This window comes from Podarcis melisellensis (genome assembly GCF_964234715.1).
Source record: "Podarcis melisellensis genome assembly, chromosome: 1".
In the NCBI taxonomy this organism is placed as follows: domain Eukaryota; kingdom Metazoa; phylum Chordata; class Lepidosauria; order Squamata; family Lacertidae; genus Podarcis; species Podarcis melisellensis.
This window is the reverse complement of record NC_138528.1, coordinates 40,959,193-40,984,982: the sequence shown is the minus strand read 5'-3', so window position 1 is coordinate 40,984,982 and position 25,790 is coordinate 40,959,193. Positions and strand designations below refer to the sequence as shown.

Genomic DNA, 25,790 nt, shown 5'->3' with positions numbered 1-25,790 from the left:
GAGTATGGACATTTATCATTTAAAAGATGCCAAATATGGGTGCATTCAGACACAGGGAATATTGCATTAGTTTTCTTTATTATAATGTTAGTGCTTCTATCCTGGTTTCTAACACTCATTTCATGCTGCAGTGCATGTTGAATTATGGAGCTGTGGCTTTTATACCAATATACCGTCACTTCTGCTACTTGGGAGAAAAGCAATGACAAACCTAGACAGCATCTTAAAAAGCAGAGACATCACCTTGCCAACAAAGGTCCATATAGTTAACACTATAGTTTTCCCACTAGTGATGCATGGAAATGAGAGCTGGACCATAAAGAAGGCTGATTGCCGAAGAATTGGTGCTTTTGAAGTATGGTGCTGGAGGAGACTCTTGAGAGTCCCATGGACTGCAAGAAGATCAAACCTATCCATTCTTAAGGAAATCAGCCCTGAGTGCTCACTGGAAGGACAGATCCTGAAGCTGAGACTCTAATACTGTGACCACCTCATGAGAAGAGAAGACTCCCTGGAAAAGACCCTGAGGATGAGATGGTTGGACAGTGTTCTCGAAGCTACCAGCATGAGTTTGACCAAACTGTGGGAGGCAGTGGAAGACAGAAGTGCCTGGCATGCTCTGGTTCATGGGGTCACAAAGAATTGGACATGACTAAACGATTAGAAAACAACAACCAGTAATTTAGCACTAAATTTTACTGACATCAGTGGCCACGGTGTGACACAACAATAAACATAATTGGAGAACATCACTACTCCCCACATTTTCCCTCACATGGGTGCTTTCATTTCCCCATGGTTCACTCATGAAAATGGGAGGAAAGAACTGTTTGCCAATGTACTGCCCCAAATTCTGTCACTTTACTCTCACAATTTTGGGGGTTAATGGGGTTCCAAATGGATTTTTTTTTAATGGAAGCAATTAACACAGAAATGTGCATTAAAAATCCACTAGATCCCACTAGATTTTTGGAAGTGACTTTTACATTGTGTGGATGCTTACATGTAATGTGGAAATTAACAGAGGGGTATGTTGGTGGCACTGTGGGTTAAACCACAGAGCCTTGGACTTGCCAATCAGAAGGTCGGCAGTTCGAATCCCCACAATGGTGTGAGCTCCCGTTGCTCTGTCCCTGCTCCTGTCAACCTAGCAGTTCGAAATCACATCAAAGTGCAAGTAGACAATAGGTGCCGCTCTGGTGGGAAGGTAAACGGCATTTCCGTGTGCTGCTCCGGTTCACCAGAAGTGGCTTAGTCATGCTGGCCACATGACCAGGAAGCTATACGCTGGCTCCCTCGGCCATTAAAGTGAGATGAGCGCCGCAACCCCAGAGTCGGCCACGACTGGACCTAATTGTCAGGGGTCCCTTTACCCTTTACCTATGTTGGGGAAACAAAATAAATGGCCATGTGAATGAAGCCTATATGACTAACATGCAAGTAGAAATCTAGCAGGCAGATACAGGCAAGACTATGAACACTGAAAACACTGAACAGTAAAAAAAAAAGTCTTTATCCTCATTTTTGAAAGTAGCAGACATTAAAATTAATGTACCATCTCATTTGCCTTTCAATTTCAGTAACTTTCAGCAGTGGTCATTCTGTAAAAGGGGTATATGTGGATAAGACACATTGTTCCCAGGAAAGAATTTTGGATAATTAAGTTTTATGAAATAGAGATTCTAGTCTTTAAGCTCTTTCCCTGGCTATTTTGAGCAAATAATCAAATTATACAAGAACAGATTAACCCACTGAAAAGGGCAGACTAAGGCAACAATTTACTTATACAGAATGTAATAAATGAATGACAAGTATAAACTTATTACACATAGTAAATTCCCAGGAAAACCTTATGCTTATTTCTGGGGATCTAAAGTTTATGGACTTGGTTTTTCTATTTAGAAATGAGTGATTCAACTGGTTCAACATCATAAAATCATATCAACAAAAATTCCCCAGAGTCCAAACCAGTGACTATGCTTGGGAACTATCTGAGCATCTACTATTATAAATCACTAAGGAAGTTTGGTCTGGTAAATATTTCAGCCTATTTTCAGAGAAAGACGAAACATCAAAGGTTCAGCCTTTTATATTCTAATTATTTGAGGATGCAGATCAATTTATAGATGGCATTGGCTGATAAACTATGTCCCTCTGGCAGCCTTTATTTGCATAAAGACTTTGAATCACCTTCTACTCCTGCATTTACTTTCCTAGACTTAGAATTGCTTAGGTGGGCCTATAGATTTCAGTCATGGAGGCAGGATTTAGCTAGTAGTTTAAGGATTAGCAATCTGGATTGCCTCTCAGCAATCTCCAATACTGTCCTTTCTGCTATGATTGACACACAGAGCATCAGTAAAGTGGCACCAGTTGTTCCTACACAGTTGTGGGCATATGGAGCTTGTTCATTGGCCTCATCAGATTGCAGCTAGCTCTGCTTAACACAAAGAGAGATAACCGGCTTATTTGATCCAGTTGGGTCAGTATGGAAAAAAGAACTGGAAAGTGTTTCTGCAACAAAAAGTGAGGTGGGGGTGGGGAGTAATTTTTATGTTATGGAAATTGAGATTGCAATGTTATGTAGGAATTCCACACATGGTATTTTTCTTTTTAAAACATTGTGAAATTTCCCACAGCTCTTTTGTATTGGTATTATACAGCTTTGTTAATGAACTGCCAATGACGGTGTTAAGTTGCTAAACTTGGGTAGAAACAGGAGAAGGAGCTAACACTGAAGTGAAATCTCCAACTGAGGAAAAACACCACAATAAATTCTACAAAACCACATGCATTTTGTCCTTTCTTGGATAGCAATAGAACTGCAGAGGCCTTCAAAAAGAAGGCAAATGAGGCATTTATCCATGTTTTGCATGAGGAAGAGAGTTGGCAGTTGTTTGGGGTGACTATTTCTTTTCTGCATGCTAAATAACAATGGGCACAGTTAGGGATGGGTGAATCTCTCAGTTTCAACCTCTTACTGGTTCTCATTTTTCCTGTCTTAAGTTCAGTTATCTACATTTCCACATCATTTTGAATTTAGAAAAAAAGCCCTCATGAAAATTAATCAGCATTTAGTATGAATTTCTTCTACTATACACATTTTTCTATCCAATTTTGCCTAATATACATGTTTCCAAACCAAGTTTCCATACGTTGCATGTTATTCTCTAACTCACACATTCGTGTTGCCTTAGTAAATACAATTCTGTATACATTAGTCGCCTGAAGAACTGCATTGAAAAATTTGAAAAAAGTGCAAACCACGAAGAATCACTATGTTTTAGTTCACATATCATTTCAGAAAGTATGAATTAGGAAGGTTCACCTTTAAATGTGAACTGATTTAAATTTCTTCTCCATTCTTGTCCTCTTCCTTGAACTGGTATTTGTACAAATAACCTTCCAGTGTTTTTACTGCACCTGGCATATGATAGTAGCAGCCACAGAAACAAGACTAACACTGACAAAAATAACCTCATGAATTTGGAAAAAAAACATCAAAGGGCTGTTGTAAAGTCATTCAGAAACCACAGAACACCAAGTAGGAAGGAAAATGAGGAAAACAAGCATAATAGTGCACCATTAGGCACTTGATACAAGCTTGTGCTAGTTGCTTCGAGCACTCATGCTGCAAAATAGTTACTGAACTGGTCAGGTGGGAGAATGACGTAGACTTATAGAGCTGAAAGAAACAGAAGACCACCCCCTCTACGTTACTTTCACAAAGGTGGCATGTCTGCCACACATTATGTGAAATCATTACAGTGGTACCTCGGGTTACATACGCTTCAGGTTACATACGCTTCAGGTTACAGACTCCGCTAACCCAGAAATATTACCTCGGGTTAAGAACTTTGCTTCAGGATGAGAACAGAAATTGTGCTCCGGCGGCGCGGCAGCAGCAGGAGGCCTCATTAGCTAAAGTGATGCTTCAGGTTAAGAACAGTTTCAGGTTAAGAACGGACCTCCGGAACGAATTAAGTACTTAACCAGAGGTACCACTGTACTGCCTAACTGACCAAACTATCACATCATTGTGGTCACCAGTGTGTCACGGAGTGAGGGTGCCCTTTCAGGAAAGTGCTTGCAGAGTAGATAGCTGTAGATTGTTCGTGACCCAAGAAAGATGCTGTAGGAAAAGCCAAGCAAACAATACCAGAGCCAATGGGGAATCTGTACTGAACTCCCGCCTTAATTTTATAACATTAAATTAAGTCTCTCTTCATTGCTCAACAAAACCATGTTACTGATGCATTGTGTTTCAGAGAGCCCATTCGGATGCAGTTTCATTTGCCAACAAGTTTAATGTCTCACTTAAGGCTGAATTTAGCAACATACAGGGTTGTGTAGAAAGTGCGGTTGATGGTACATCTACTCTCAGTGGCTGCGGCAAGATTTTCCACATCTTTCTCCAATTGAAGCCACAACTCAGTAGAGGCAATCTGCATCCAGAAACAGATTTCAAAATATATTTGCCTACCCGGGCAAAAGGTAGGTGGGTGAGGAGGAGACTTGTAAGAAGCAACCAGGCGCTTTGGTCCCATCAGAAAATGGTTGGCCACATTCTGCACAAGCTGAAATTTTCCTTGGTTGTACAGTTAAAAGCACAACGTGCAGAAATGTCTTGCAGGGTATCACTGGAGAATGGTCCATTACCTCCTAGAAATTCAGGTTTGTGTCAACCCATTTTGGAGTTATTTTTTTCACCTATTGATTTACAGACATATGCTTCTCCTTACTTAGCAAGTCCCCTAAGTAAAATGAAGAAACTACTGTTTTGTTTTTGTGTGGTCCCATTTCACTTCCAAACTGATTGTCACTCAGTTGGCTGTTGGATGGAACAGTGATTCAGACTTACTTACATTCTCCCAAATGTGAAGCCTACCTTGTCTATAGTTATCAGCGTTCTCTCCGGTATGAACTTGAATGGCATTTTGTTGATGGTGAGTCAGTGTCTGAAATATGAGGCACATATTCAAATCAGCTACTAGAATTTATTAAAAAGAAAATTGCCCAAGTAGGCTGTAGCCAAATACCTAATGATTAACAATTATTATAGCACATGATCCTTCTTTGGCAGAAAACATATCCCTTGGATTTCCTAAGAAATGCCTAAATGCGGCTATGGTTGCCACAGCTAAATGCTGGCAATCTTGTCTTTGCCTCAAAACATGGGAGGAGTGCCAGATGGCTTGCTTGCTTTCTATTTTGAAGCTTCAGCATTCACAACCTTTGTATTACATGTCTGTGTAAAGAAAATGTTCTGTAACCTTCAAGCAAATATTTATAACTGAAAATTCAAGAAAGGGCAGTGTCCCTTGCTCAACTATGAGGTTAAGATGGTAAAGCTATTATTTGAAAATGAAAACTCTTTAATGAATATTTACCACACACAAATTGCTTTAGCATTCTTTGGCGTTGATCACCTTCCTTTTTTTAAAGGGATGATCTTATTTGAATGTCAAAACAACTTGAAGACAAGGGAACAGGACGTCCCACGAAGAATACTGAAGCTCAGCAATCGTGATCGCGATCCCTTTGTGTTGACTTTAGCCTTTTGCATTGAATGTAATGAAGGATTGTTTGAAATAGTTGAACGACTGGAAGCCCAAATAATTACCTGTTATGCAGATAATCTGCAATGGCACTTTAGACAAATGTTAAGTTGCTCCAGGACTCCAGGTGATGGACCTAAGGATCTGAATCTCATATTCGGTACATTTTCAGAAGCCTGAATACCAAGAAACTTGAGCACCAAAATATCAGGGAATAATAATAATAATAATAATAATAATAATAATAATAATAATAATAATTTATTTATACCCCGCCCATCTGGCTGGGTTTCCCCAGCCACTCTGGGCAGCTTCCAACAGAACACCAAAATACAATAACCTATTAAACATTAAAAGCTTCCCTAAACAGGGCTGCCTTCAGATGTCTTCTAAAAGTCTGGTAGTTGTTTTTCTCTTTGACATCTGATGGGAGGGCCTTCCACAAGGCGGGTGCCACTACCGAGAAGGCCCTCTGCCTGGTTCCCTGTAACTTGGCTTCTCGCAGTGAGGGAACCATCAGAAGGCCCTCGGCACTGGACTTCATGCTTTTTCCAGCATGTTTTCATCCCAGTTATTCAGATCAGTGAATAAGACTCTGCCTTTCTACTCCTTCCTTGTGGATTTGCACCTACAATTACAACAGCACAACATCACTTTAGAGTTTGGAAAGAATCATTAACACACTTTCATTTCAGCAGAAGTATTTGATTGGTTCTGATGGTTTGTTCTGATGGCTTATGTTTCTTTGAGGATTTCTTGACACTTCATTTTGATCTGGCAGAGCAAACACATTAATATCATTCAGGCATTCTGAAATAAACATTTCCTTTCATAAGAATTTACTGATGTAATAGGTACCACATAGCTACTATAATAAATTTAAACTGTCAAATATATTTATGTGTGCTTTGGGTCTCCCTTTCCTGCCTATATCAGAGAAAAAATTCCTATGAACTTTAGCAGTAGAGACATCCATAGTTTTTGACATCTGTGTGGCTGTCTTACAGATATAAATACTTCTTTGCTTGCAGCTAAGGCCAGCTAATGTTATATTTAAAAAAAAAAAAACAGTTGAAAGTATAAAATTATTCATCAAGTGTTGCTTTTATTATTGCAACAGTCGGAAGATATAATGGCCTTGTGCCATTATTAACAACATCCACTGGAAGTCGTTCATAATGGCACTTGCTTTGTTTAATGATTTTCCTTAAACATCCCTAAACAAGAAGTCTGAGTGACACTTCCAATTCTGAAAAAAATGTATGTTCTGAAAGTATTGTCAGCATTTAACTCACACCACATTTTGCTTTGTTATTATGACCAGAATTATTGCTGGACAGTGTAACGTTTAGAATAAAATAAACAGAGCCCTTCTACATAGTACATTTCTTTGAACATCTGTGATTGAAAATTGTGAATGTATTTTCTATCCACAAATATACTTCAGGCTAGTTCATCCTGAAAGTCATCTTTTCAATGTTAAATATTAATATTAAACTCAAACTTGGACCTAAAAGATACCATGGAGTCTAGGATAGGCAGGTGGTACTTCAGAAATTGATGCATTGGGCTGCCATAGTTCTGCCCTGATCCTACTGTCTCATGCTAAATCAGTGTTTTGCCAGATAGAACTATTCCATTTATAGCCAGCCTTTCCTTCAAGGAAATTTACAATGCAAGAGTCCCATGATATTCTGGGTTTCCAGGGTGCAAATATATTCTTGTCTTGAAACAATTAAAACAGAAATGGGCATTAAACTAGATTCTGCAAGATTTCCAGAAGTGGATTTTACATGATGTGTGAAAGATCACATAAAATGTTAAAATTAACAGGTATGGGAATGCTGGGAAGACAGAATAAAATGCTTGGTGAATGCAGCCAGAGCCTTAATTTAACATTCTGACCGTACAAGGGCCAGTCATCTCTGTCAGCATCTGTGGTCACGCCTCTGCTATGTTTTGCTCAGAGGTTGTAAAATATAGGGAATACACAGACATTCTGAGGTTGAGAGGCCTGGGGAAATCTCTTCCTTTCTTCTCACTTGGGGTTTACTGCTTGTTAGTGTTCATGTGCCCCCTTCATGTGTGAACACTCCATTACAAACACAGCCTTCCTCCTAGATTTGCAATTTATCATCTGGGCTAGGAGTTCTGAGGGCAGACATCCAGTCAAACTTTGCAGACTTTCACATCAATCTCACATTACTCCAAATGTGGCACCTTCCAGTAAGGGCAGTCATATTTTCAGAATCTGAATAAAGAATTTTGTTTTCAATCCCAGATTTTGTATCAATTTCATCTGAAGAGATAGAATAACCTGGCCGTTTCTCTCTGGGGCATCAGATATTTGTAATTCCTGAATCTAATATTGTGCTCTCATTACCTTCCTGTTTTCAAGCAGACTGTCTGGGTTTTCCAGTTGTCTGAAATCTCCCCATTACAAGTCATTTTAACATGAGGTTGGAAGCTGCTTGCTTAAACTGGACAAAAACTGTGCCTCTGTTTCCCCCTTTTGCCTCTCTTTATCCTGCTCAGGTTGCAAATTCTGACAGGGAGCAATGCCACAGTTTGACAGCTGCTTCAATAGCTTTTCTTAAGAATTTGCTCAGTTGCTTTGAGCATCCTCAAGACAGGTATCAAAATCTGGCACTGAAGCAAATCCTTGCGCAATAGTGTCATTCAAGTGCTTGATGATTGACAGAGTCCCTCAAGAGGTGTCTGAAGGGTTGCAGAAATCCTGCTGGTGCATCAGATATGAAATCTAGAAGCATCACAGGACACAAGTTTGTTTGTGATTCCAGTAGGGGAAAATTTAAAATTTATTTTATTATTTCTCCATTTGAATATTATTCTGATACACAGCCTAGAAATAAGTCATTGGTACTGTGGCAAATCACTTATTCTCTATAATCTAGTTCGTTCCCATTTTTAAAGACACAAGACTGTTCAACCTGTGATTATTAAAAATAACTGTACTTGGAAAAAAAAGAAATGAATCCAAATCAGCTTATCACCAGGAATGTGCTTTCAACCAGTCTTTGGGGAAGTTTGGCTTCTTTTTGCTGAGTTCTACACAGGAATGGTTAAATATTGTTTCTCCAGTCTCCTAATGTTCTTAATTTAGTGTTTTCCTCAGGCAGACAATTCGGCTTCCCTTGGGGATGAGCCAAGCAGTCACACTCACAAGTAGACATATCCCAGAGCCACTTCTATTGAGCTGTTCCTGCTTTCATGTGACAGTCCCTGTGTCTATGTTTGTGTACTCTTGATTCCCTAGTAACAACCTCTCCCTCATTTTTGAAGAGGCATACAAAATGCCAGAGGATGGCCTTAATTTTCCCACATAATAACTTGGTGTTCCCTGCAGAATAACGACCGCTTGGTTAAGGGAAAATAAATTGAGAAAATTTTGAAAAGGAGATACTGTAAACTACAGTACTGGCTGCTTCTGCATGTCTCATGTCAAATATTGATCATTGTTTGGATATCTTCAAATCCACTGTAAAGCAGATACTTTCAAATCTGACCGCTACTAAATGCCTACTATCAGATACTGTTGGATATAAAAAAAGGTAAAGGTAAAGGACCTCTGGACGATTAAGGCCAGTCAAAGGTGACAATGCGGTGTGGCGTTCATCTCGCTTTCAGGCCGAGGGAGCCGGCATTTGTCCACAGACAGCTTTCTGGGTCATGAGGCCAGCATGACTGAACCGCTTCTGGCGCAATGGAACACCATGACAGAAACCAGAGCTCACAGAAACACAGTTTACCTTCCCGCCAATGTCAGATATAGATGGTTGTAGGTATGATAATGTCAAACTCCTGCTGTTGAAAGAAACTTCTCCTCAAACACTGTCTTAAATTTCCCCTGTGAACTAATACCCGCTAAACCTCTTGGGACTGTGCTAGTCTCTCTGAATATCCTCTTACAGGTAGTTAGCTGTATTGGTCTGCCATAGTCGAAACAAAATAAAACAAATAAAATAAAAAAATTTAAGAAATCCTTCCAGTAGCACCCTAGAGACCAACTAAGTTAGTTATTGGTATGAGTTTTCGTCTGAAGAAGTGTGCATACACACAAAAGCTCATACCAATAACTAACTTCTTCATTCCAACTCTCTTATGGACAAGCTTCCAAGGGTTGTGGGCTGGACCAGACATGAAAGTGAGAAGAGCAACAACTGTAAATTTGACCACTGTGCAGTAGGCTGGTTCCTACATACACTCATATATTCTCCTCCAGGCAAGCATTATCAAAGACAAATTCCAGTGTGGAAACAAAAGCAATTGTGAGTTCAAAGCAGATCCAGTGAGGGGTGTGGCCTGGAGAGAGGGCCAGACACAGATGGCTTAGGGGGCACATTTGACCTCCAAGCCTGAGCTTTCCCACCTCTGTTATAGATATTGCTAGCTTGGACCACCCCTAATATACGTCAGTATTTAAAATCTCAAACAGTTTTTGGGATGGAAAATCCTGTCTTGCTCTCTGTATGGCAGATCTTCCAATGGTCTTCAGCTGCAAAGGATCTCTAAGTTGTAATTACCACCACTGTTGATGCTACAAACATAGGAAACTGTCCTATACTACTTTGGACCATTGCTAGCTCAATAATGTCTACACGAGCCTTCCCAATCTGAAGCCCAGCAGATGTGTTGAACAACAGCTCTCATCAGCCCTAACCATAGCTGTCAACTTTTCCCTTGTCTTGCGAGGAATCTTATTCGAAAGAAGGGTATTTCCCTTTAAAAAAGGGAAACGTTGACAGCTATGGCCCTAATCAGCATGGCCAATACTAAACTCAATGGGAATCATGGTCCAAACCATCAGGTGGGCACCAGGTTGGGGAAGGTTGGACTATCCTAATTGGTAGGGGCTCTGTTTTTCAGACAGGCATTTCCCAGACTTGGCAATGGGAGGGATTGAACATGGGAACTTCTGTATACAAAGCGTTACTGAGTTACAGCACTCCCACTAATTGTTTGGAATTGCAGGGAGCTAGGGAGACTCCCCTGAGAGAGTAAAGTATTGAAATGGGAGAAAAATTCAAAGGTATATTGCAGGGGTAAGCAACCTTTTTCAGCAGGGGGCTGGTCCACTGTCCCTCAGAACTTGTGGGGGGCCAGACTATATATTTTTTTGGGTTTTTTTGGGGGGGGGGAATGAACAAATTCCTATGCCCCACAATAACCCAGAGATGCATTTTAAATAAAAGGACACATTCTACTCATGTAAAAACATGCTGATTCTCGGACCATCCATGGGCCAGATTTAGAAGGCGATTGGGCCTGATCCAGCTCCTGGGCCTTAGTTTCCCTACCCATGGTATATTGGTTTGGGAGAGAGAGACATGCACCTCTAATAACCTGAAGCACTATTTGCTTGACTGTGTAGAGGGTTGCGCATCACTGGGGCAGCTGCAGTTTCTCCTGTTTATATTTTGTCTCTTCTTTTGGCAAAGAGTTCAAGGCCACTCAGTACACTTCAAGGCTGAGAAGGAATTTGAACCCAGGTCTCCCTGGTCCTAGTCCAACACCAACACACAATCCTCTCTTGCACAACGGCTCTCAGATAAGATCCCAATCCTCCTCTTTCTTTAAGAAAAGGTCTTGGGGGGAGGGGGTTGCCAGATGTTTTCTCAAAGTAGCCCAGCTGCCTTTTATAGCATCCTTATGCCAGCATTTATGACACAGGATCCGTCACATGGAGAGTTGCAGCTGAAAGAAAGACAACAAGTTAGGGAAAGTTCAGAGAGGCCAATTTTCTCTCTCTCCTGAATTCTTTCTGAAGAGGGTGGATAAGACAACAATGCTCTACAGACAAAGATTGGCAAGGAACAAAGAGCGATTTTATGTGCAATACTTGGAACTGTTTTCCCTAAAAAATGTAATAATTCTAAATAGACTTCAATATATTTCCTTTGTTGCTATCCCCCCCCCCCCCAATCAAGGAGTGTGCCAATGTAAATTTAAAAGTGAATTCGCCCTGCAGGCAGAAAGATGCACAGTAACTATTTTTATTAGGATACTGTGCTTATTACAAAAATGCAGACCAGGTATAGGGAACCCTCCAGAAGTTATTGGACTCAATTGTCCTAATCGCTGACCATTGGCCATGCTGGCTGGGGCTGATGGGAAATGACATCAACAGCATCTGGAGGACCACAGGTTTCTCATCCTTCCTGCAGACAGACAAATGCGAAGGAATCTGGGTGGCATCTTTTTAAGATGGAGAATTTTCTTCTTCTTCAGCATTTCAAAATGCAATAACATAGACCTTTAGGCAGACTTTAACTTTTAGAACATTCCTGCATCAGGAAGACTTTCAGTCATTATCAAATAAGAGCAGGTGCCAAAAGATGGTTACAAGTCAAATAACATGTCAGAATCTGGGAGGGTAATCAGCACACAGGAAGAGATTTCTGCACTGATCACTCATTTAGACCGTGTTACCATTCTTTAATGTATGGAGGTGTTTTTACACAGGGAAAGCTTCCAGCATGCCACACAAAAATTCATGGAAGAGAAGGCTAGTGGTGGATACTATCCACGATGGCTATGCCCTACCTCTGCAGTTGGAGGCTGTAATGCTTCTGTGCTCTTGTGCTCACATCCTTTATGGAGGACTGTCACAGTTCCTTATGGAGGCCTGACCTGCTGGGAGCCTGAAGGGCCCTGCCCTGCTTCTCTCCACCTGGCTTGGGGCGGGGCCTGACAGGCTCCATAAAGGACTGCTGCTGCTGCTGGGCAGAGAGTGTCAGGAGCTCGTCCTACACTCGAGTAGGACCCTGGCAGAAACACATGCCTGACTGGCATGTTCTCTCCCTCCTGGTCTTTTGTTCAGGAGCTTCAGAAGCTTTCTTCAGCCCGAACATCACAGCGACAGATGCCAACAGACATCAGCACACTGCAGAGTCTTCAACAGCTTGCATGACAGACCTCAGCAACTCAGCATTTTGGCTAATCTACTTTATTTACATATAAACACACACAGAGCATTCCAACATGGCTCCCTCTCTCTCTAGCATCAGGCAGCAAAGAGAGAAAGAACAAAAGACAATAGTCCCACTTCACGGAACACGGTAATACAAACATCCTGTCTCCGTCACTTCCCACTCTGTGGAGTCAAAACATACACCACCATGTGATAGACAACAATCCCATGACTTCAATCATTGAGCAGGAATTCTAACAGAGAGGGCTCCGTTTTTGTTTTCTTTTTGTTTTTAAATTGCTTTTATTTTTTTATCTATGTCATTTTAAATTGTGATTGATATTAATGCTGTATTCTTAGTTGTAGATTTTATGATTTATGTGGAAATTGTTTTTTATTTGGTTGTGTACTTTTTGATGTGTTTATTGTTTATGACTTTTGTTATGTTGATCATTATGTAAATCTTGTCATGTTGTAGGCTGCCTTGAGCATTGTTTTAACTATGGGAGCATACAAATAAAATGATGATGATGATGATGATCCTGCTTGTGTTTCCTGCAGACATCTGGTTGGCCACTGTGAGTGCAGGATGCCATTGGACTGCAGAGCCCTTCTGGTGTTCTTATGAATGTGCCAGAAACAGATGTCATTTAGGGAGTGCAGAGGGCAGTCCTCCTGTTTCACATTACCTGGACGCCCACAGAAGCATCAGTTTAACAGGGTGATGCATGACCCAGCTGCACAAGGGCTGGGGAGGGAACTATCGTCCCTCATTCTTTTATGGGGAACCTGTGGCCCTCTAGTCATCATCCCTGACTTTTGGCCATGCTGGCTGGGGCTAATTGGAGCAAGAACCTTTGGAGAACCACAGACTCCTCATCCCTCTTGTAGAGAATCTATGTTGCTATGGTAATGTATTCCTAGGTGCACGATTTGGAGGCCAAATCCATTATGGGAAGTGAGATATTACTCATGAAAGGGATTGTACATTCGACTTTAATAATAATAATAATAATAATAATAATAATAATAATAATAATAAATTATTTATACCCCACCCTTCCTGGTTTAAAAACCGGGCTCAGGGCGGCTAACAGCAAATATAAAACATTAATTAAAATGTGACTTAAAAACAGCATAAAACAGCATAAAATACAACATAAAATGCAGCATCAATGTCAATAAAATTCAAAAATTCAGGGGTCATTTTTTTTGGGGGGGGAGAGGTATTAGGTACAGTGGTACCTCAGGTTACATACGCTTCAGGTTACATACGCTTCAGGTTACAGACTCTGCTAACCCAGAAATAGTGCTTCAGGTTAAGAACTTTGCTTCAGGATGAGAACAGAAATTGTGTGCCGGTGGCACGGCGGCAGCGGGAGGCCCCATTAGCTAAAGTGGTGCTTCAGGTTAAGAACAGTTTCAGGTTAAGTACCGGCCTACGGAATGAATTAAGTACTTAACCTGAGGTACCACTGTAATGTGTAAAATAATGAATTGTTGCAAAAATATATGACAGAGTTTTGGTGTATTTTGTCAAGGGAATGGTAATCCAGAAGTGCTGCTGCTGATGGCCTGGGCTGTGGCATTTGGTATCTACGAGCTCTGTTTTCATTTATCTTTCATTTACCCTGAATTGTAGACTAAGGAGAATGCCATAGTACAGTACTGTAAGCAAAAAGTTATGATAAGAGTCTAGTCAACTGTTATAGGCAGGGAAAGAAGTGCTTTTTGCTGAATTTCCTTCTGACTCCCGTAATTTCTACAAACTACAGATCAGGAGGCAAACAACAGCTTTGTGCCAACTGGAAAGCCAGAAACTGCACTTTCATAAAGTGGCAGAAGAAACTTTTCAATTCGTGTTTGGAAACCTATCAAGTTTCAAGTGCCGCAGAGAAAATAAAATAACCGACATGATCAGGCCAGAGCACATAGTTCCAAATTTACCTTGGCATATATGGATAAACCATGTTATATAGTCATTCAGTGATTCACTGCATAATATTGTACTGTACAATTAAACACTATTAAAATACATCAAGATAAGCCCTTTTAGTAATGATCACATGTTAAGCAAACAAACATCCTAGTAATTCTACTACTTCTACTGTTGCTGCTACAACAACCAGTACTTTATTGAATGGTTCTCCACTCACACCATAGGCCTCCAAATAAATAAGGCAAAAGAATGATGAGGGATTAGACTGGATTGTACCACTTCAGACAACAGCTGGTGGATTATGGCTTTCAACTCTCCTCTTCCACTTTCCCAAACTCTCCAGCAAATAGAAAAGAAACTCAGCAGTTCTTTGCTTGCCATGCTGTTTTCTATTTTCTGGAAGTTTGTTTGCTTGTTTGTTTGTTTTACTGCAGAGGAGCATTCAGCAATGAGACATCCCCTCCACACACCTGCCGTCTGAAGTGGGAGAGTCCATCCTGATACCTCATTCTCTGACATATATAGACCGTCTGCTCTGAGGGCTACAGGTCTTTAGAAAAGCAAATGCTTTACATACAGCAAATTGAATTCCTAACATCTCCAGCTGAAAGAATCAGGCTGCTGGTAATGTGAAAGTTCTCTCTGCCTAAAACCCCGAAGAGCAGCTGCCAGCTAGAATAAACAGCACTGTTCTAGGTGGACCAATGGTCTGACTCAGTATAAGACAGGTTCATATTGTCAGGCTAGAGAGGATGTGGCCTGAGAATGAGGAATGAAGAAATGACAATGGGAAAAGGAAGCAAAGCGGTGTCTTCTATATTTACTGGCCCTCCTTCTTTGTGTTTACTGGGTCCCCCTACAGCATTGCCAGTATTTTGTTAATTTGCCGTTTACAGTCCTTTGACTGTTTACTGTGGTTTTGTAGTTCTTGATTGATTTACGTAGATTCAAGCTGGCTTTCAGGTTAGCAAAAATGAATCCCCCAAATCAAAATAAAACAGTTGGACATGCTTTCTCTCTCTGTGTGTTTTTAATTTTATGTGAAAATGAAAATCAGCAAAGAAATAAGATCAAGAACTGTGCAAACTTCAGACAGAAACCCACAGAAACTAAATATTATGTTGCTTCCATTGCTTAGACAAATGTACTGGGTGGGATTCAAGTGGCTTGTTCCGCAAGTGGAAGCCAGTGCAAGGAGGAAAGCGCAGTGGGGCTTCCCTCCTCCTTCAATTGCACCCCGCCCTAGCTCCCCAAAATCTGACCTTCAAGAACAGTGTGCAGGGGAAGGAAAGGGAAGATTGCTCTACTGGGCAAGGAGAAATGCTTGCACTGATGGAACAATCTTTATGAGCGAAGTATGTCAGCTCAACTTTTATCTGTTTAAGAGCAACAGAGCCACAAACACATTCATGTCAAGGCTGGTTAGAGGAGATTGCTATAGATTACAGACCCAGGCAAGAGCTCCAATTATGCACCATATATCTCGAGAAGCTGCTTGTTTCTTTGCCACTCATTTGGGCACCTCAAGATACCGTAACCAAATTTCACATTATAGTTCCTGAGATCATGGAGCAGGCTTTTGCCTAGGTTTAGATACAGTTGGGTACTATTTTGAATCAAGAGGGTAGACTGATCCTTTCAAAAACTGCCCTGATTTTAGCCACTGATTTCAAAACTGAGGTGATTTTTCTGTTGTTTTTTTTGTTTCTGAGAATCCCTGAGCAATGCCGGGAACAAGGCTGCTAGTGTTTTATAACACAAAAGTTGATTCCTGTGCTATAATGCACCATGCTGAAGCCATGACACATTACACTGCTCAAAAAGTCCTCTTGCTACTTTTTGCTTTGTGCTGCTCTGTGCTTGACTCCACAGCTTGAAAACTTCACCACAGTATTAGGAACAAGCCATAAGGTGCTACATTCTAGGCTTGATTAAAATTATTTTTTTTAAAAAATAATTGTATTCTGCTGGACAAACATGTCTTCATACTGCAGACCAAACAGGGACTAGTATCTAGAACTGGCATTTTGAGGCTAGCCTGGAGTTGCAAAGGTTGACTAATATCACATACAGTGGTACTTCGTTGAGCTCCCGTTCCATCTAACGTCCACAGCAAAACCAGAAGTACTGGAACAGTTTACTTCTGGGTTCGCCGCTCGTGCATGTGCATTAGCGCTAAATCGTGCTTTGCGCAAGCACAGAAGTGCCAACCACTCCGCACATGTGTGCAGTCGCGGCACTTTGTCCAGCGTCCTTTTCGGCTAGCGGCCGAGGCTCCGGAATGGATCCTGGTCACAAAACAAGGTACTACTGTATATTAAAAACATACCTTTCTTCTAACTGCTGGCAATGAATGTGCCAAGAAGTGCGGATTATGTTGAAAGTGCCAACCTCCCAGGCCTGTGGTGCTGCTGCAATTTGCGCATCTCAGAAAGACTTGATTTGCAATCCTCCTCCCCCCCATGTTGATTAATAATGTTTTTTTTCTGCGGGTTCCACAGAAAGTGGTGTATGAAGTAATAATAACAGAGGCATAGTCATTCCCATTTGTTTCAAACTGATCCAAGAAAAACATTATGAAATAACTTGAAACAGAGCCCACAAATCTTTCTTTTCTCCTGTTGCCCAATACTTCCTTTTTGCATTGTTTCAGGGCAGTGAATGCGGTAAGAACTCTTGTGGATTATGAAAATGACAACAGAAAACGGATGGTAACACCCTGTCCATCCAACACCATTTTTCTACTGCTCTGTCTAACTGTATTGATCACATCTTTTTGATTTGGGGCCATGACCTTTATGCACAATCGACACTGTGCTACTATAGGGTTATGTTGTATGAAGTGACCTGCTGCTGCAGAGCTGCTTTGCCAGAAATATTGCTGGATATGGCGTCACTGGGTTGTTCAAAGCTATTGCCAGGAAAAGAATTTGTCAGAAGCATGAAGCAGAGACAGGACACAGCTCATCAACATATGCATTCCATTGAGGGATGCCTTTGAAAGTACAGATTGGGTTGGCTGATCCACACCTTCAAAACTCTTCTCACGCTCTCACCCTGCCTCTCTCTTTTTGATCGCATCCCTCCATCTGCCTATAATTTCCCACAACTCTCTCTCTCTCTTTCCCGCTCTCTCTCTCCCAATCCACCCCTCTTCCTCTGCTACCTGTCCCTCTATTTCTCTGCTGAGCACACCCTTCTTTTTCTCTCGTACCCCAGATCTCTTCCTCCCTCCCTCCTGGGAAAGGCCTGGCATGGGAAGGAAGCAAGCACCCTAACCTGATGTGATGTCGGAAGCAGTCAAGCACTATAGGTCAAAGGAAAGTCAGCAGTGCATTGAAATTCACTCTTGTCGTAGTCATTGAGGGATTATCCAATTAATGTAACGATATCACAATGCTATATAACATAAGCCTGGTTTAGGCATTGGACTACATATGCAAGGGCTTGAATTGGGGATAGGGTAGAGGTCTGTACAGAAAGCCCCATTGCCAGGGTCCCTGGGCATGCAGGCTCAGTCCTTTCCATGTTTAGTTTAAAGGTCTCCCCTAAAAAGTGTTCAACAGCACATGCTCAGAAACCCTGTGCAAAATATGCTAGGGTCTCAGAAACTGATATTTAAACATGCATTTAAATATACATATGAAAAATTGGGTTTAAAAAATATGCCAGTCCAGGAGGTTTCTAGCTGCAAAAAGAATCAGTTCATTAATTAGCCACTAGACATCCATACAAAGGTCATGCTGAATACTTTGATTCTTACAACAGTAACTTTGTTCCTCAACTGTATAAAACCACTGATGTCTGAGGGATTTGACATTTGAAAAGGTATACACCACACATAATGGAAAGTAGACAAAAAGAACACTTTATCCAGCTGGAATTCAAAACGGCAAACCCAAGTGCAAAAGGGAAAAACCCATTCTGATAGAAATTAACAATAAAACCAGAATTTCCCTCTTCGGCATATTGGCTTCAGCATGCGTTCCAATAAAAAAGAACTATTTCTCACTTACTTGAGGCACAATCTTATGGTCTGTGGGAGGGCATCCTAGGCATGGTAGGGTTTTGCAGATCTGCTCTGCAAGTAGAGAAGAAGCTCCACCTTCACAGAGGGAATTCTCTTAACTGAAGCACCTTCCCAGCCAGCATGGGGAAAATGGCCTTGGTGCTGCTGACTGTCAGTACTCTGACAACTGACAAGGCAAAGGGGATGCACCAGGATACAGATTGAGGGATACTTGGATCTACTAGATCCAAAGCCTTCCTGCTTCCCCTGACATGTTTCCCCAAATAGGAAGGAGAGTAAATCAACCCTGGGCTACCATACTTATTTTTCCTCCTACTCAGAGGGATTTTTTAATTATTATTTTAAAAAGCAGCTTTCACTGAAGAGAAACTATTTCCTGCATGAAGTTGAGTTAAATTAGGGTCGCCATATGTCCGGAATTTCCCGGACATAGCCTGGATTTGGCCGTCAGAAACAGTGTCTGGGCGGAAATCGCTGAAATGTCTGGGAAAATCTGGACGTATTGGCAACCACGTATTGGCAACCCTTGTTGGAAGTGTAGAATTTGGCGAATTTCCTTAAAAACAGCTCAAAACGTCTTTTCTTTTCTTTTTCTTTTTTTGAAATTTTGCAACGCTCAACAACTTTGGCCCAAAACAAAGATGCAAAAAACAACAACACCTCAACCACTTTTGTTTCTGGATTTTCACTTTTAACAAGAACAGAAGAGGCAGTTTTGACCAGGGGAATTGCGGGATGTGGCTGAGATAGTGAGAATGGGAAAACATTACAGGAACATAGGATGCAGTCAGGCCATTGGCCTATCTAGCTGAGCAGTGACTGTCAGTGACTCTTTGGGATTTCTTATGGGTTCATTCTTGGGCCTAACTATACTGTAGGTAGTGGCAATTGAACCTGTGACCTTCTGCATGAAAAGCAGATGTTCTACCACTGAGCAACAGGCCTTCCTTAGTTCTCCTAACTTCTGCCTAGCAGGTAGGCTGGAGCTAGGAGATTTGAATTCTACCTTTTGATGCCAAACTGTTGGCCAGTAGAAATTGTGACCTAGCCATGAATATTTTGCATTTTAGCCCTGCCTGAGCATGCTGAACTGCTGGTTTGCCTCTCAGCTTCTAAGTCCTAACCACCAGATTATATGCAACAGAATGGTCCCTTGTGCACTGCACCCCCAACATAAGGCAGATGGACTGGGCTCTACTTTTGCCAAGAATGAACAATACAAAGATCATCTTAAATGGATGCGGTACAGAGTTGGGCTGAGCAAAGCTGAAGGAATCTTAAGTATGTTAGGAGCTGTGGAGAATTGGCTGTGCAGAGAAGCTTTTGGATCCATGGACCTCCTCTGGAAGAGGATGAGGAATAAAGTATAAATTGATTGAGAAGAAATCATTGTGGATTTGGAACAACTGTAAAAAACAAACAAACCCTGGGCGTATTCCAGACACATAGTGGGATCTTTACCGCAGTTTTCTAGATCTAGGAACAGTGGTCCCTATAACAAAGAGAGGAAAGAAGATGTTTGCCTCTTTAGGGCTACAAATGGCAAATTGCTTTAATGATGTAAGTGATATTGGTTACCGTCAGGGGATAAGAGGACAGAATAGTGGATTAACTTGACAGATCCATTGTATCCCATGTGTTTTGTCCAGTACAGGCCTTGTTAATGTATTTCTTTTCTTCACACGCACAAAAATCTCCAGTAATATTAGAGATATGCTGATACTGCAAAAGCCACCTGCAGATCATACTGATGTGCCCTGCTTCTCACAGGTATCAGATTGTTGGTTACCCTCAAAAAAATCAGATCAGGTGTCTCCAGGTCTACCTGTATTCTCCATCTCTTTTCTTTTCTTTTAAAAAACTAATCAGGAAAGACAGGTGCTGGCTGGGTTTTTAGCAGAAATTTGGCGAAATCACTGAGAGACATTGACAGAACTAGGGGGTGGGGAGGGGGAATTCCAGGACATCACATGACCCTTTAAATGTTTGTGTCTTTTGATCAACAAGAGTTTTTTCTTGACAGGTTAAAGGTTATAGCAGTATAGTGGAAAATGAATTTTAGAAAGGATGTGGGGAAGTCACTCACCCACTGGCACCATGTGCAAAAGGAATCTGAACCGGGAAGATAACGAAAAAGCCATAAATATGTGAAACATCTTCATGTCCCGCTGTGTTATTTAATAGTGCAGAAGCAAACACAAAACACACGCTCCTAACTCGATACTGTAAGTGACAGAAAGCCGCAGGAATGTTTAAGGAGGCCATTGGGTTGAATCCGGTCTAGGTCATTAAAAACAGGAATGGTGAGGAATGTGCTAGATGGATTATGTAACTTGATAGACTTTCAAGGCGAGAGCCATGTCACATGGTTAGCAGAGCCGACTCTGGGGAGGAAATGGCTTCAAAGCTACAGCCACTTCAAAGTTACAGTCAAATTAAGGTGTATTTGCAGAGTCTGCATCACTGTTTCCTAGCCTTTGTCTTTTCTGCAGATAAAAATATAAGAATTCTGCCCTCCCCACTTCATTTGATACAGATGTCTTACTGTACAGTCCTTCACGTTATAGACTGCTGGTCCCATTTTCTGTTTTTAATTGTTCTTGTTTTTATCTGTAAGGTGTCTTGAGTCCTGTCAGGTAAAAAGAATGTGTATGAATAGATGATGATGATGATGATGATGATGATGATGATGATGATGAATTTGACCAGTGGTGGGAGAGCTGATCACCTGCTGATTTAAATGGTGTGCGTATCCATGTGTGTACTTTACAGACATTTAAAGATGTAGTAATACCTTGACAGTAAAATCCTGTTTATACTTAGAAGTATGCCCCACAAACTTCATCGGAACTTACTGTCTAGTGTGTTTAGGGTTACAACTTTAGGATTCTTAAGGAAGAGAGAACTGAGAACTGTATAGCATCTAGATCAAGGGAAGTAATAGTGCCACTGTATTCTGCTCTGGTCAGACCTCACCTGGAGTACTGTGTCCAGTTCTGGGCACCACAGTTCAAGAAGGACACTGACAAACTGGAACGTGTCCAGAGGAGGGCAACCAAAATGGTCAAAGGCCTGGAAACGATGCCTTATGAGGAACGGCTAAGGGAGCTGGGCATGTTTAGCCTGGAGAAGAGGAGGTTAAGGGGTGATATGATAGCCATGTTCAAATATATAAAAGGATGTCACATAGAGGAGGGAGAAAGCTTGTTTTCTGCTGCTCCAGAGAAGTGGACACGGAGCAATGGATCCAAACTACAAGAAAGAAGATTCCACCTAAACATTAGGAAGAACTTCCTGACAGTAAGAGCTATTCGACAGTGGAATTTGCTGCCAAGGAGTGTGGTGGAGTCTCCTTCTTTGGAGGTCTTTAAGCAGAGGCTTGACAACCATATGTCAGGAGTGCTCTAATGGTGTTTCCTGCTTGGCAGGGGGTTGGACTCGATGGCCCTTGTGGTCTCTTCCAACTCTATGATTCTATGATTCTATGAATTCATCTTATCTATTTACTCATGAAACTTATTATGTACTGTATTTATTTATTAAATATAGATTCCCCACCCCCAAAGCTGTGCTAAGAATGTCATTCTATCAGCGCAAGCATTTCACAGAACAATTTCCCCTCTCTTCCCCACCTGTTCTTTTCTGGGGGTACTCCTGAGAGCAGGGGAAGTCTTGTTGCCCTCATTGTAATCTTCTGTAATTGAGTTGTTTGTTGATTACAGCCTTATCACTGCAATGCTTAATATAATAAAAATCCTTAAGCAGTTAAACACACACATCACAACATTCAATAAAATTTCCTTAAAATAAGATGAAAACAAAACAAAACACAACCCTATATCTCAAATAAAACTGGGTAGTCTACAAAACAAAACAATACAAAAAAGAGTCAGAGTCCAGGAAAGCTTGGATAAACAGGTATATTTTTAAGTCATTACTGTCTTCACCTCATGAATTACCCAAGGGAGCAGGGGCGCCGACTTATAAAAAATATTTGGGGGGCGGGGGCCCATACCGACTTATAAAAAATATTGGGGGGGCCCAAGACCTCCAAACCGCTGCTGCTGGGGGAACGAAAGGGGCGAGCCCCGGGCTGCCCCGACCTTAAGTGAACCTGTGAGGGCCCGCCCTTTGCGATTGGCTGCCGCCGTGGGCGGTGAATATTAATGAGCTAGGGGGAATCCCCGCTTCTTGCGGGGCTGACGCCAGCCCCGCGAGATTGTTGATGGGTCGAGAGCCCGCAACCCCACCCCCTCTCTAGATCGGAAGTGGCTTTGTTTTAACTCATTACTGAATGTATTTTAAAAGGTAACTATCGTCAAACAAGGAAAATAAAAAATACCAACATAATTTTGTGATTTTACAAAGCATAATATAACTAATAATTTTCTTAAATTATTGGGGGGGTGGAGCCCCCCCAAACGAATTTTTGAGGGGGCTCGGGCCCCCTCAGGCCCCATGGAGTTGGCGCCTATGCAAGGGAGGGCATGCTAGGCATTTGGTTGCAAAGACTGAGATATACTATTTGCATTTACTCAGCTCAAAGTTGCCAGTGGCAAATATTTAGCGGTCATGTTAGCTTTAATATTTCCCCCCCCCTAAATCTGCATCATCATCATTATCATCTCTACTTTCACTACAGTAAATATACCCATGTTTTAATGCCTAGCATTTGCACAATGTTTTCAACTTCTCAAACTGTTCATACACATTATCTAGTTGTAATCCTTGCAACAACCCTGAAGCTAAGCCTGTATTATTAGTCCATCTGCAAAAAGCGTCTCGCTTCTCCCATAGCCACAGCCTTGGATTCAAACAGAAATAAAACATTGCTCTCAAACGTTGCTCTTCCTCTCCAGCTTGCTGTTTTACTTCTAGGTCCCATCACTGCAAAACTTTATTCCAAACTCTGGCACTCTCTGCTCAGGGAGGGGGCCCACCCATTAGCAGTCTCACACCGACCCCCTTAATCCACCACCACCTCACCAGGAAGCTAGCTTGGCTATTTTTGGAATTAGAAGGCTTGATTAGCTTTTAGCACTTGGTGGATCTAGGGATTAGAGAGGTTTGGCATATAGCCTACTTCCCCAAACTCATAACACTACATAAGATGGTACTATGACTATCTAGTATGCTAGACCCGTTAGCCCCACCCACTCTTTTGACCACTGCTCCTGCCTATTTGAACACAGCATTCCTGCACCTATTTCCATTGATGCATATAGCCTCCACCTGTCCTCACTCATGGTTGTACTGCCTTTCTTATTTAGTGATCATCTGGATTTACCTTCCTGACTTTGACGTTGGCTTCTTGCCTTCCTCAGCATCTCCTGCTGCAACCAAGGGCAAATCTGATCTTCTTCATAACATGTACATGCTTCAGTACTGCTCCAGACATATATCTGGTTCAGATTAACTGGTATCAAGGATGATTTATGATTTGCTAGTACTGAACAATTACAATGGATATTTCAAAATGAGATGTCCTATAATAAAGTATATTTATTTGACACACCACATTTTACTGAGCAATAACATATCTCAGGATCCCACTATTGATTTTGAAGTATGCTTCCCCCCCACTTTTGATATAAAATGAGCAATCCAATTCCCCCTTTTTTCAATAAAACATGGAGAAGCTTAGCCAACTAGAAAATATTTCTAATAGGAAATAGTTTGTATACGTTTGTCCAGCAGCATTTGATTTAAATCTGCTAAAGTCATTACCTTTTTTGCCTTTTAGGTGGAGCAAACCCGAGTTTCCAAAAATATGACTACACTTTTCTGTTTGCCTGTTGATCTTTTGTGGTAGACACCCCAACTTGGAAAGCATCTGAGCCAAATATCCGTTGGTATCTTCTAAAATGAAGAAGCCAGATTTAGAAATCTCATCCCCCTGAAAATATGTCTTGGACGTGAAAATCTCCAAGACTTCTACAGTGTCAATTTTGGCATGCTTACTAACCACACAGGAAACAGAATAGTATATGAATTCATAAAATGAGGGTTGAAAATTACATATATTTGACATAAGTAGAATATCAAAACCAAAACCCACAAAATATGCAAAGGGTATGTTTTTGTCATCTCATTAGCAGAGACTCTGTTTCAAAGCTATTCATCTTTTTCATACTTATGTTCCTCTCCATAGCTCTCTCTGGTCCATTGATGGTTCAAACTGTTTGGTTTAATTCTAAGCCATAATTTACTAGTAATACACCCCACACCACAATGATAGAATTTCCATCATAAATTGGTAAAATGTGGGATCCAGAAGCACATTGACTCATGGCCTATGTATTCAAGAAAGAGCTGATCTTTCATGGTTTAACAGCATTGGTATGTACACACTCTTTTCACAGCTATAAACATGCAGGACCCCCTATGCATGACCCCACTATGCATGCAATCACTTACTCTCCTAGGTGGTTAAACATAACATTAAAGTTGTGAAATCATGGGTGTGTTTCTATTAAGACAGCAGCACTTACAGTCATACCTCATGTTACATTATTTCAGGTTACGTCCCGTGGTGACCCAGAAGTACCAGAAAGGGTTACTTCTGGGTTTCGCCGCTTGCGCATGTGCGCTGCGGGTGGTGCTCTTTTTGTGTTGTGAACTGGCTTCCGGAACGGATCCTGTTCGCAGCCAGACGTACCACTGTATTTCTACCTGCTATACTCTAAGGCAGTGGATTTCAACCAGTGTGCCATGGCACCCTGGGGTGCCTTGAATGATGGTCAAGGGGTGCCACGGGCAATACTAGCCTCTGCCCCTCTTTCCTTTCCTTCCTCCTCTCATGCCCTCTCTCGTCTCTGCCTCCCAAAGGCTTGCACAGCTGTTTATTGCAGCAGCCCTGGCTATAAGCTCCGCGGGCAAATAGTGCCTCTGGGAGCACCTCTCTTTGGGGTAGGGTGGGGGCAGGTCCAGCAGCAGCAGTTGCCTGGAGGACTCCCAAGGAGAGGGAAGAGAAGAGGAGGCCGAGGGAACCCTCCACAAGGGAGGGTGTTCGAAAAAGGGTGAGGGGCTGCCAGCTCTGCAGGCAAGGGGTGACATAGCTGGGCTCCTGAGCCCCAGGGGAGCTGCAGAAAGAATGTAGGTTGAAAACCTCTGGTCTAAGGATTATCTCTGTGATAATCGTTTGTCTTAATGAGCGTGAACCTGGAGGCAACTCAGAGCACAAGTAAAGTACCGTATTTTTCCAGTGTATAAGACGATGCTTTTTGCTAAAAAAAAAAAAGGCAAAAAATGGCTGTCGTTTTATACACGGATAGTGAATGCAAAGGGGGGGGGGACATGCAATGAATGGCAGCAGGAAGCAGGAGATTGGCA

At 41.6% G+C, this 25,790-nt stretch overlaps 1 long non-coding RNA gene across 1 annotated transcript in view; it reads right to left on the bottom strand.

The window, feature by feature from the left end:
* LOC309356598 overlaps nucleotides 1-24,217 on the bottom strand; it is a 29,690-nt gene extending 5,473 nt beyond the window's left edge. The window contains exons 1-2 of the long non-coding RNA XR_014162871.1: nucleotides 24,186-24,217; nucleotides 4,889-4,958 (exon numbers count right to left, since the gene is read on the bottom strand). This is a non-coding gene — a long non-coding RNA (uncharacterized lncRNA). The remainder of the gene's footprint in view (nucleotides 1-4,888; nucleotides 4,959-24,185) is intronic.
* Nucleotides 24,218-25,790: the final 1,573 nt, after the last annotated feature.